Raw genomic sequence first — 13931 nt, 5'->3', positions numbered from 1 at the left:
TACTCAGAAATGTCTCTCTTAAAGCAATGTTACACAATTTCCAAAATTTCCTTTCACTCTTAGATACATCACTGGATAAAGGGATCCATTAAAAGAACTAATACGGGAAAGGTCGCCCAAATGGACCTAAAAGCTATACACACCAGAGCTAGGTGGATTAGCTCTGGATCATGTGAGTGTTCGATGTAAGATTTTACACTTTAAAATATATAATAAGGTTTTACACTACGCTCTACCAGTTTTCTGTTTAAGATCTATTTGCTGGTTTAGCACAAATTTTCATCAAAGCCAGTTAAGTAACTCACTGAAGTATTGCGGTAAACTGATCTGTACACTCGTTGCAATTTAAAGGTAGATAGCGCTCCACTGATTTTTATTGAAATAACAATAGAAAGTGTCTGCTGACTGCAGCTTTATACCATACAATACATCATATAACAGGGAGCCTGAGAGAGCCTTTTTGGGAGAAAGGAAAGCGTACATAATTATTACAAGGACAGTCAGACCTCGTCATTCATCCATACTACACACATCCTGCGTTCATTCTTCACATCAATTCTCTTAGTAATATTATTAACCTGTTATTTTTCTTGCTGTAATATTCATTCAATTCCCCCCCCCTTTTTTAATATTTATTTTGGGTCTTTTTATTTAGTACAATGTTTTTATATTTGTTATGGATCTTCAGGCACTGAATTATATTAGTGATAGTCAATTTATCAACAAAAATTATTTATTAAAACAGTTTCTAATAACTAACTTGCAAATGGGATCTCTGCTTCGTTAACGCTATAATCACGTTAAGAGAAGAATGATCGGGAACAGATGTCTGGCGACGACAAATTAAATCAAAACTTAATTGAGCCATTCTGACCAATATCAAATGGTCATAGTAGACTGACATGAGAAATATGGGCACACTGGGGGTATGAGACAAATAGGGACACTGGGGGTACGAGACACGTGGGCACCCTAGGGGGCTGTATCATGCATGCCTAACCGGTTTATTATAAAAATGAGTCTGCCTATGCAAGAGTATACCTCAGTACTCCAACTACTGCATTATTGACATTTACTATTGCTGCGACTCCTTTTTTCTGCATTGTATTCCACTATTATAGAACAAACTGAAATCAACAAAACAAAATTAATCAGTGAGAACAAAAGCAATAAATGAATAATCACTATGCCTTAATAAAAAATATAATTCAAATAATTTTTATTTGGAATAATCCATTAAACTTTTTAGGAGGTTCTTACAGGTATGAAGTTTGACCACCCCTGGTATTTTGTTTTACCCCCTTCTCTTCCGAAGGCAAATTTGTAGGTGGACGGGCACACGGCGCAGTAGTGCAGGGTAGCATTCAATGGTTCTTGTTTCCAAATAATGTATTAATTGGAGTGTTGCATTGAACAATGAAACATTTCAGACATTCTAAACAAGAAATAGTTTTTTTTTCTCATGTGGGAATCATCTGATGTGCCAGAAGGGTTGTCAGGTGACTAAACATTTTTTGCATTCTGAACATGAAAATGGTTTCTCTCCTGTGTGAATCCTTTGATGTTTCTTAAGAATTGTCATGCGAGTAAAACATTTCCCACATTGAGAACATGAAAATGGTTTCTCTCCTCTGTGAATCCTTTGATGTGTCTTGAGAGTTGACAAGTGAGCAAAACATTTCCCACATTCAGAACAGGAATATGATTTCTCTCCTGTATGAATCCTCATATGAATCTTAAGAGTGGAAGAGTCACTGAAACGCTTTCCACATTCTGAACATGAAAATACTTTCTCTCCTGTGTGAGTCATTTGATGTCTCTTAAGAGTTGACATGCAAGCAAAACATTTCCCACATTCAGAACAAGAAAACTGTTTCTCTCCTGTGTGAATCCTTTGATGTTTGTTACGAGAGGAAGAGTCACTAAAACATTTTCCACATTCTGAACATGAAAATGGTTTCTCTCCTGTGTGAATCCTTCGATGTGTCTTAAGAGCGGACATTTGAGCAAAACATTTCCCACATATAGAACATGAAAATGGTTTCTCTCCGGTGTGAATCTTTAGATGAGCCTTAAGATTAGAAGAGTGCCCAAAACTTTTTCCGCATTCTGAACAGGAAAATGATTTATCTCCCGTGTGAATCTTCATATGTTTATTGTGATTTGATGTTTCTTCTCCTGTATGAATCCTTACATGCTTCTTAATATCTGAAGTTTCAGTGAAAAATTTTCTACATTCAGAAGAGTTTTGTATTTCAGTATGACAAGTAGGGGTAAGAAGGTCTAAGGTGGTGAAATTTCCATCCTCATATGATGCTGATTCCTCCTTAATAAGAGTGGATGAATATTCTGTCTGTGTATGTTCTGTGGGTGCATAAATGTCCATGTCTCTGATATTTTCCTCTTTGTTTGATATGGATTCATTATTTGATGTATAGTCCGTCTGATTATCTCCTATGGGTGTATAAACCTTGATACTGGAAAGAGTGCTGATTTCACATGAGTCTGATTCTACCTTAATAAGGTCAGGTGGATATTCGGTCTCTGTATGGTCTGTGCTTGTATAAATATCAGTGTTTATAGGAATTTGTTTTTCATTTGATACGGAATCACATTTTGTTGTATAGTTCATTTGTGCATCTCCCTTCGTTGTGCAAATGGAAGCTTCACCAAGATTTCCATCTTCCCGTGAGTCTGATTCCTCCTTGATATGAGTAGATGGATATTCTATCTCTGCTTCTTCTGTAGGTGTATAGAAGTCTGTGTCTGGGAGAGTTACTTCTTCCCATGAGACGGATTCCTCCTTAATATGAGGAGATGGATCTTCAGTCTCTATATGTTCTATGGGGGTATCAATGTCTCGGAGGAGATTTACTTCCTCGGATTCTGTAGTTTCATGACTCAAAGATTTACTGCTTGGTGTACAGACTGCCACACAGTTTATTTTTTGATCACTTGTGATTTCGTTATCTTTGGTTATATAATCCGGAGAAGAAACTGAAGTGTACAATCCACTGATTTCATTTCTGTTTATGGAACCATCTACTGGAAAGAAAACACTTTAGATTAGAACATTTTCTTAATTGCTGTGGACTTACCAGGCTAGCTATAGATGTCTCAGGTGGTTACTTAAGCAGTGATCTCTTTTCCTGATTTGTTTTATTAATTTTTTTTTACTGAGACAACATAATGCATCGCAATGGCATTGTGAATGAAAAGCAGGTACAATAACATTCAATAAGGACATTACACATGTGTAACGTAACTGAGGCTTTCTAATCTAAGACTGGGTATATAGAAAAGGGCACTGCATTCGGAGTCTCTACACTGGAAAAAAGAGAATTACTTTTTTTTTTCCTAACTTTTTATTGCAGGTGGGGTGCCCTACAAGTTAAATAAGATCTAGTTCGTCATAAATGGTTAAGGAATAATAAAGTTGTCATTGTTATCCCAGGTCCTGTTTCTGTAACGGATGGTTAAGTTAAGCGATGTTTTGCTCTCCACTTGTATATATAAACTGAAGACAAGCATAGCCATGGATCATGCAGAGGCACAGGTCAGATATGTAATGGAATCCTCCATTACATTGGTACTTGGAGAGGTCAGCCTTCTTCCCACCAACTAGAGGCCTGGTCTGGAATGGGGTTCTGCTTTGGGGAGGCAGGTACATGGGGGCCATTTGGACTACTTCCCCCCCTGGTTTGGGTTTTCAAGTTGGGATATCCTTGTTTTAAAAGGTGATTCTTTAAGGCTCTCCACTTCCCTCTGTTGGTGGAAACTGGAAAATTAAATGATTTGTAGAATTACAATATGCAAATTAGGAAAGTGCAAAAATTACTAGTTTTTTTTGTCTCTTGTTCTTCACTTTATCCCCCATTGGTTAGAATGTATGTAGTTTATTAAAGTTTTTAACTGATCCTCTCCCCCTCATCAAATTAAAAATAGGTAATCAATATAGCATTTATAGAGCACATAGTTCGCTTCCCAGACACAATCAGCACCCATATGGTAAGGTTCCCAATGTGTCATAAATAGATTAGCGTAGCTGGGAGCGAACTTGGTGCCCGTCGCTGTGCTGCAAATCTGGAGGTAAAAATTATTGTGGAACCAAAAGTAATTATTTTTTAAAACCAATTGAATGAAATCTAAAACAAACTGAATTTGGTTCCTCGGGTAGAGTGTAGCATCAAGAGACAATATTTACAACATCAAGTGTCTCTGCATTTTAAGGAAGTCCATAATTCAGATCCATCCCTATTAGAGCTCACAGGAATCCAGCAAGATAAAAAGAATTGGAGAGGAGGCAATTTTATACAGGAGTTCGGAAAAACAGAGATGACATAGATATTTAAATTAAATACCCTTATTCAAATGGACTGGATAATGATTTTGAGATATGCAATTTTTAAAATTTATTTTTAAATGTTATACTTATATTGCACTTTTGGCATATATTTTTTTATAGATTTTATATGGAATTTTTTCACTGTAATGGCATATCCATGAGTCTCAAATGTCCATCTCAGATCTGAATAGTAATTTGATACTGTATTTATTGAAGCCTTTTCTACACATTTTAAGGGTTGGATTTTTGAATGGTGGCCCTATTATCCACGGGTGCTATTACTAAAGGTTGTTATGATTTGATTATATGATGTTCTATAATACTGCTGTATTTAACCCCTTCCCGATCGCGGACGTATCAGGTACATCTGGCAAATAATGACCTTGGACGTACCTGGTACGTCCGCAGCTATTTTGAGCGCTGGAAGCTCTGACAGTATTGCAGTGATGCTCTGCGTGTGCTGAGTGCCTCGAGGGGTCCTGGGACTCAGTGCATTAATAATAATATTTATAAAAAAATAAAAAAAAATATCAATATGAAACCCCCCCTTTCTAAAGGCAGTGAATCATGGGGCTTCTGGGGGTGTCCCTAGCCTGCCTCATCATAAGGGGCAAGCTGGGGTCATCCAATCACAGCTTGCCCCATTAGCAATTTCATCCCAAGTGTGTTCCCCATTTCTCTGATTAGTGTGGATCTGCCTCCCTCTCTTCACTTGTGTTTTAGTGAGAGAGGGAGAGAGATCTGTGGTTTAGCTAGAGAGATTTATGTATTTTTGGGTAGGGATTTGTAAAATCTTGAGACCCAAAAGCTCTTTACAGAACGATTAACCCCTGTCCTGCCAGTGATCACTATACAGATCACAGGATCTTGCACAGCAGCACTTATTTGGCTGTCTGTTCATTTTTTTAGGGGTAAATTATTATTTATTTTTTTTGTGATAGGTCACTAAGTAAAGTGATTGATCAAGTCACATGGGTCACGGAAGTCAACCAGCGCTGAGCAGTCATATGCCACCCTTGCGCTATAGTCTGACGCATCTATGTCATACTCCGACCCAGATTTTGACCCTGCCAGGTGCTCAGATACATCATCACTAGATACAGTGTCTGCTGCTAGTGATGTATGTAGTGAGGTTGTATCTGTACCTGGTAGTCCCCCTGCCAGAAGGAGACGTGCTGCTCCAGCTGGCAGAACTGCTGAGGAGTGGGTAGTGCCTCATCGCCAGAGGCCAGACATCCCATCCTTTACTGCAAATCCTGGCATTAATTTGGATGTCACAGGATTTAGCCCTCAGCAGTTTATGGAGGTGTTTCTGGGCGATGATGTATTGGGGAACATTGTCGCCCAAACTAATTTATATGCCCAGCAATTCAGAGCTACAAATCCTGACTCTTTTTTTGCAAAGCAGCAATGGGCCCCCATAGATGTGCCAGAATTTAAAAGATTCTGGGCATTGACTATGCTGATGGGCATCATAAAGAAGCCCTCCATCCGCTCCTACTGGAGCAGTAGCCCCATCTGCTCTACCCGCATTTACTCCCAATGTATGTCAAGGAAGAGATATGAAATGATTCTGCATTTCATGCACTTCAGCGACAACAGCCTGTCCCCCCCTAGGGAGCACCCCAGTTTGACAGGCTGTATAAAATCCACCCCCTGATTACCCACTTCGCTGCCAGGTTTGCAGAGGCTTATACACCTGGAAGGAATATATGCGTGGATGAATCCCTGATGAAGTATAAGGGAAGGCTGGGATTCAAGCAGTATGTTCCTTCCAAGCGCTCTAGGTATGGTGTAAAGATGTATAAGCTCTGTGATGGCGAGACTGGGTATACTCAGACCTTCCGGGTGAACGAGGGAAAGGATAGCCACCTTGACCCTCGAGGTTGCCCAGAACATATGGGAACCAGTGGCAAGATTGTCTGGGACCTGATATTCCCCCTCATGAACAAAGGGTACCATTTGTATACTGACAGTTCTTATACAAGTGTCCCTTTGTTCAAGCTACTGTACTGTTTTGATACAGTAGCTTGCGGCACAATCAAAAAGAACAGCACAGGTTTCCCAGGACAACTTGCACGCATCCGGCTACGAGGGGGGGAGACCTCAGCTCTGCGCCAAGAGGAGCTGTTGGTAGTTAAGTACAGAGACAAGAAGGATGTGTGCCTTCTTACCACCATCCACACTGAGGGGACTGTGGAGGTCCCTGTATGTGGCAGAGCTGAGAGAACGAGGAAGCCAGTGTGCATCAAGGCCTATAACCGTCATATGGGTGGGGTTGATCTGGTAGATCAGCTGCTGCAGCCCTACCTAATTATAAGGAAGACAAGGGCCTGGTACAAAAAGGTTGCAATCTACCTAATGCAGATTGCAACCTACAACGCTTTCTTGTTGTTCAAAAAAAAGCAAACCCTGGGACGCAACTGAGATTTTTACACTTTCAGCTCCAGATCATTTTGGGGATTTTGTACCGTGATGCACCTGCTCCCCGGGCGGCAATGGGAGAGAGCAGAGTTGGGGCTTGTGGCGAAACCAGCTTCGCCACTGTGAACTGGAGAGGCCTGGCTGCTAGCCTCCTGCCCTGCGACTACGGCCCATGGACATATTGCTCTATAAACACTATATTTGGGCATGTAATAATTTATATTGCTGCTACTGGCCCTTTAAAATCAGCGATGGACATATTGGGACTTTTGGGACTAATGTCCCTTTAAGACTTTGTAACATATCACAGTAATACTGTCTTAAATATTATGTAGGTATTTATGTGTTCAGTTAAACTGGGGATATGTAGAAATGTGTGTTTTATGTGTTAAATGTATCAGTATGTAATTTTATGTCTTTTACTGTCTTTTTGCAACCATGTGGTTAATGGAGTCTGACTCTAGTCCCAGATAATTGGATTACTTCTCCAATTATCTCCAGGGCAGAAGGGAGGAAGCCGGGATGGGGGATGTTTTACTTCTGTTTGGGCCAGATTGTGCCATGCTGCAAGCCAAGGCCCAAAATATACTTTTAGTAACTTTTAAACCCCTGGTCGGATCCATGCCATTTTTTAATATGTTGTTCCCCTGAATGGATTGATTGTGGATATGTATTTTTATGTGAATGTGATGTATGGTTTTAAAGTTATGAAAGTTGTGTAAAAGTATATTTTACTCTGTATGCATAATGGGATTATGTGTCACACTAAGGGGAGGGGATGTGTGGGAGGTAACATCTATGTCATTGGTTCTTTTATGCCTCCCCCTGGGTGTGGCCTGTATGTGTGAGTTGGAAATAAAAGCCAGACTGGGTTTCCCAGTCTAGAGTTCTTGCTTAACCCTCAAAGCGATGTGTCGTCTCGGTCTTTGGGGGAATGGGATTGTATGCTGACTGCCAAGAGTGTAAGCCGATGTCTGCTTTTCTTGTTCAGCTGTTCCAGTGTTCGTGTGGTTCCAGTCGGGAGAATGGTGTTTGCAGTAGCTGCCTGTGCATCTGGAAAGGGGATTATCGCCTAAACTGGGTTTTATCCTCTTGTAAGTGAAACGGTCCGTTACAATTGGTGGCAAGCGGCGGGATCGTTCCTACAACCAGAGGGACAGCTACAGACAACACCATTTCTGGATTACAAATTGAGGGCAACGCTAGTATCCGTACAGCGACCCTATCTACAAAGGAAATCAGGAAAATGGAAGGAGACAGAGTCGCAGCTGCTGCAGCACCTCCGAGGGAGGAGGAGGAATCCGAGTTTGCCAGGGAATATAGGAGCAGGATGGCTCTATTCTCACCAGCCCGAGCGGAGCGGATGGCAGACCGGGTCTACAACGATGTACAGGCGTACCTCATGCTGCGGACGACGCAGAGGAACCAACAAGCTGCGGGATTGTTCCCACAGCCAGAAGGACAGCTACAGAACACCAATTCCTTGGAGTTACAAATTGAGGGCAACGTCAGCACTCGTGCAGCGCCCCTGGCAGCAGAGGTATCCAGCGACTTGGAGCAGACAAGTATGGAAGGCTCTGACGCTGAAGATGATTTTATGGCCAAGGTGAGGCAGCAAGTGGCCCAGTATGGGGGTTATATATCCATGGACACATTCCAGGGGATCTGGAACCAGGTCATGGCTGAGCAAAACTCAAAGATGGACGAAGAGTATGATGAGCAGGAAGAGTGGTACAGCAGCAGAGTAGAGGCTGCATCCGAGGAGGTTAGCCGCCCCCCCCTGAGGCGGCAGGAAGAACCCGAAGTAGGGGTCCTCATAGATTGGTCCTGTGAGGAACCACAACAGGCAGGGGGAGATGGGACCGAGGTCTCTCTACCAGCCCTACAGGGATGCTGGGCAGTCGGCCCAGATCCCCAGCGGCAGTGTGTAACCCAGGGAGCTGATGGTGTCGTCCATCCTCCCCAGCGGCAGAGTAAGTCCCAGGGAGCTAAAGGTGTCGTCCTTCCTCCCCAGCGGCAGATTGTATCACAGGGAGCTGAAGGTGTCGTCCTTCCTCCCCAGCGGCAGTGTGTGTCTCCGGGAGCTGATGGTGTCGTCCATCCTCCCCAGCGGCAGGCTGAGTTACAGGGGGCAGAGGTTGTTGTTCCTGCCCCCCAGCAGCAAAGTGATGTGCCAGGAAGGCAGTGTGAAGTGAAGGGAGAGGAGAGCAGCGTCCTCCCTCCCCAGCGGCAGTGTGTGTCTCCGGGAGCTGATGGTGTCGTCCATCCTCCCCAGCGGCAGGCTGAGTTACAGGGGGCAGAGGTTGTTGTTCCTGCCCCCCAGCAACAAAGTGATGTGCCAGGAAGGCAGTGTGAGGTGAAGGGAGAGGAGAGCAGCGTCCTCCCTCCCCAGCGGCAGTGTGTACCTCAGGGAGCAGAAGGTGCAATCCTTCCTCCCCAGCGGCAGTGTGTACCCCAGGGAGCTGATGGTGTCGTCCTTCCTCCCCAGCGGCAGTGTGTACCCCAGGGAGCAGAAGGTGCCATCCTTTCTCCCCAGCGGCAGTTTGCCATCCAGAGAGAGGAACTTGTTACACCCTCTCTCCCACGGCAACCTAACCCACCAAGGGGAGATGTTAAGCCCCACAACTGTGCAGATGGGACCGTAGTCTCTGCACTTACAGCACAAGGGATAGGGACGGGCGGTCCTGTTCCCCAGCCTCAGTGTGATGGATCCAAAGGGGAGACAGTCGGTCTCCCCCTCCGGCAGTCGAGCTGTGCACCTAAAGGGGAGACAGCCAGTCTCCAGCAACCAGGCGCCCACCAGACTACTCCCGTGGTAGTGCTGGCAACAGGACAGAGTACCACTGGTCTCTGCCCCCTCAGCAACCCACCAAGGCAGCCTACCCGTCTCCCACCCAGCAGTGGTGAAACACCAGAACTTGGACAAAATCCTTCCTCACCCAGATGTAGTAACCGGTTAGTGTGGGTGGGCTGCTCTGTTATTTCTGTTTCGTGGGTGGGTTGCTGGACTAACCAGGGCACTGACCGGCAGAAAGTCAGGTACCCTGTTAGTCTAATTGGCAAAGGGGAGAAATGTGGCGAAACCAGCTTCGCCACTGTGAACTGGAGAGGCCTGGCTGCTAGCCTCCTGCCCTGCGACTACGGCCCATGGACATATTGCTCTATAAACACTATATTTGGGCATGTAATAATTTATATTGCTGCTACTGGCCCTTTAAAATCAGCGATGGACATATTGGGACTTTTGGGACTAATGTCCCTTTAAGACTTTGTAACATATCACAGTAATACTGTCTTAAATATTATGTAGGTATTTATGTGTTCAGTTAAACTGGGGATATGTAGAAATGTGTGTTTTATGTGTTAAATGTATCAGTATGTAATTTTATGTCTTTTACTGTCTTTTTGCAACCATGTGGTTAATGGAGTCTGACTCTAGTCCCAGATAATTGGATTACTTCTCCAATTATCTCCAGGGCAGAAGGGAGGAAGCCGGGATGCATTGTGGGGGATGTTTTACTTCTGTTTGGGCCAGATTGTGCCATGCTGCAAGCCAAGGCCCAAAAGATACTTTTAGTAACTTTTAAACCCCTGGTCGGATCCATGCCATTTTTTAATATGTTGTTCCCCTGAATGGATTGATTGTGGATATGTATTTTTATGTGAATGTGATGTATGGTTTTAAAGTTATGAAAGTTGTGTAAAAGTATATTTTACTCTGTATGCATAATGGGATTATGTGTCACACTAAGGGGAGGGGATGTGTGGGAGGTAACATCTATGTCATTGGTTCTTTTATGCCTCCCCCTGGGTGTGGCCTGTATGTGTGAGTTGGAAATAAAAGCCAGACTGGGTTTCCCAGTCTAGAGTTCTTGCTTAACCCTCAAAGCGATGTGTCGTCTCGGTCTTTGGGGGAATGGGATTGTATGCCGACTGCCAAGAGTGTAAGCCGATGTCTGCTTTTCTTGTTCAGCTGTTCCAGTGTTCGTGTGGTTCCAGTCGGGAGAATGGTGTTTGCAGTAGCTGCCTGTGCATCTGGAAAGGGGATTATCGCCTAAACTGGGTTTTATCCTCTTGTAAGTGAAACGGTCCGTTACAGGGCTACACATTTTATTTTTAAAATTACCCCTACTACGGCAAAGCAGAATCCCCCAAAAAGATGCAGGGTCTGTTCTAAGAGGGGGCAGAGAAAAGATAGTGTGTATCCCTGTCCTGATTGCCCTGGACAGCCTGGACTCTGCATTGAAGACTGCTTCAAATGATCCCATACGCTGGTCCATTTTTTATTTAATTTTTAACATTTGCCATTAAGTTTTTTTGGTGTCTCTTATTTTTGGTTTTGTTACATTTACCCTATATATGGGTGTCCTAAGGAGGCCTTGCAGAAAACAACCCGGGGTGTTTTCATGCAATAACCAACAACGGGCTCTCCTAAATCACAGTCAAAAAGCAATGCGTGTGTAAAAATGAAGATTGAACAGTTACCTCCACACACGTTCAGCTTTTTTTTGACTAAAATGATTGCATGCAAGGCATCAAAACACTCGATATACAATACTGTGGGGTGCCAACTTTTCAAATATATGCACGCTCATGGCAAGAAAATACATGTGATAAGGCCCCCAAAAGGAAGATAGGCAAACAAGATATGTAAAATGTTAAAACGCATATCAGACATTTTGCTTTGTACCCCCCAGTGAACCTGACACACTGCATGGGTGTTATCGCTGTACTCGGGAGATGTTGACGTGCACATATTGGGGTGTCCTTTGGCAGTAACACCTAACAGGAGCTGAGAATCTATGCCCAAAGTAGAACGTGTGAGTGAAAAATAACACCACAAACTGGGACATGGGTGCATGATGGCCAGCTGTGGTTTTTTTTCCCCCCATTTTTCATCATATTTTACTTTTTTTATTCTAGTAAATTATATGATATGATGAAAATAAGGGTATCTTTAGAATGAACATTTAATAGCGAGAAAAACGGTATAAAATATGTATGGGTACAGTAAACGTGTAGGAGGCAAATTACATCTAAACACAACCACTGCAGAAATGTAAAAACAGCCCTGGTCCTTAACGGTAATAAAATTGAAAATGGCCTGGTCACTAAGGGGTTACCCTTACTATTTCCCTTTATTTCCTTATGAATTTTATATTATGGAAACTCTTGTGTAATGAATGTTACTTGTGACTAATTTGTATGATGGACTACTAATAGGCTTATTTTGCACAAACAAAACTCCATATAATTTACCAGTTACTGTGTAGGATTATCAACAATGTGTATGATGGATATTTAAAGGACCACTATAGTGCCAGAAAAACACTCGTTTTCCTGGCACTATAGTGCCCTGAGGGTCCCCACCCGGCTCTGGAAAGGGGTTAAAACTTCCCTTTTTCCAGCGCTGGGCAGGGAGCTCTCTGCCTCCGATCCTCCTCCGTTCCGCCCCGTTGGCTGAATGCGCACGCGCGGCAAGAGCTGCGTGCGCATTCCGCCGGTCGCATAGGAAAGCATTATCAATGCTTTCCTATGGACGCTTGCGTGCTCTCGCTGTGATTTTCACAGCGAGAATCACGCAAGCGCCTCTAGCGGCTGTCAGTGAGACAGCCACTAGAGGATTAGGGGGAAGGCTTAACCCATTGATAAACATAGCAGTTTCTCTGAAACTGCTATGTTTATAAAAAAAAAATGGGTTAACCCTAGCTGGTCCTGGCACCCAGACCACTTCATTAAGCTGAAGTGGTCTGGGTGCCTAGAGTGGTCCTTTAATGTGCTTATTTTAGCACAAACAATACTGGATGAAATTTACCAGCTATTATTTAGGAGCGGTTTAATAACTGTTATTAGAGTTGCAACAGAATGGATTGTATATATAATGACATTATGGAAAAAGCACTACGCAATACGTACCCGGGTGGGCGGAGCTTAAACAGCTGTGGCAGCCGGGAAAGACGAACGGTACCGTGTGAGCGCTGGTAGAGCTGGGACCGCAACCTGACTGCACATGAGAAGGCAGACCGCAGAGACACCAACACTTTGATGGGAGATTCCTCCGTGATTAAGCGTGGTTGTGAGTAGCGGGTACATGTACCGTAGTACTCACTACTTTATCTTGTAAGCGGCTGTGCATCTCTATTGAGTCTTACATGAACATATGATTTGTTTTTACTTTTTAAAGATTTTTTAATAAATGCATTAACTCTTTGCTAAAAATACTGGTATAGTTATACTTCTATGTGTGACATACTATTTAGCAAGTCTTCATTGATTTGCCAAGTGAATTTCTACCTATCACGCGGTAGAACTTGCAGAGGCCTGATACACCAGGATGGCTTCTTCTAGTCCAGTAGGCCCCAACTTTCCTGAAACGGGCAGCACTGTCCAGGAAGAATACCCCATGACTGAACTAGTAGCTAAATCCATCAGAATTCCCAGGGACTTCAGAGAACAGCCTAACTGGAGGGGAGGAATTGCAAACATTCAGTGGCCACCACATGTGACTTGTAGAACATCATCTCTGTGATCCATATAAAAGATAATAAATCAAATCATTTTGTTCCTCCAGCTTACAAAATAATAACTGTAATAACTACAGATCTCACACTGTGTACCGGGTGTTTGATGATATAATTGAATGTTATCTGCTCTATAACCAAACACATTGCTGATTAAACATCGTCTCACCCAAGGCGATGAGGGGGTGGTGACTCTCCATCATCACTTCCTTGTAAGTTTGCTTTTTCCCTTTTAAATACTTCCAAACCTACAAGAAATAACAGACAGTGAGATCCCAACATCTTTATCCAGACACCATCCAGACACATCCCTTGGTTTTACTCTATGATGTCCCATTCCCAGCAGCCTCACCTCTCCAGTCAGCAGGTGGATGATCTGATTGGTCAGTTCCAGGATGTTCTGCTCATTGTTTCCCTCATGTATCAGTGAGTGAGATGGACACACCGTGTTGGAGCTCTGGGTCTGGCAGGATCCTCTTAACACACAGGGACTGCTTCTCTGTATTGTAGGATCATCAGATCTCTTCACAACAATGTAATCCTGCACATAAAGAAACATGTATTGAAATCTCTCTCCTATAATCCTATACTTCACTGGTTACACAGAACGTCACTTTGTTACCTTGGAGTTATTTATAAAG

The 13931-nt window shown here is 43.3% G+C and overlaps 1 protein-coding gene and 1 pseudogene across 1 annotated transcript in view; one reads left to right on the top strand and one right to left on the bottom strand.

Moving 5' to 3' along the window:
* LOC134575157 (zinc finger protein 665-like) overlaps positions 1–13931 on the top strand; it is a 400405-nt gene that overhangs the window by 119095 nt on the left and 267379 nt on the right. The gene's annotated exons all lie outside the window — the stretch shown is intronic.
* On the bottom strand, positions 1203–3891 carry LOC134575228 (gastrula zinc finger protein XlCGF48.2-like; annotated as a pseudogene).

Source organism: Pelobates fuscus, chromosome 10 (genome assembly GCF_036172605.1).
Source record: "Pelobates fuscus isolate aPelFus1 chromosome 10, aPelFus1.pri, whole genome shotgun sequence".
In the NCBI taxonomy this organism is placed as follows: Eukaryota; Metazoa; Chordata; class Amphibia; order Anura; family Pelobatidae; genus Pelobates; species Pelobates fuscus.
This window is presented reverse-complemented; position numbering and strand designations above follow the sequence as displayed.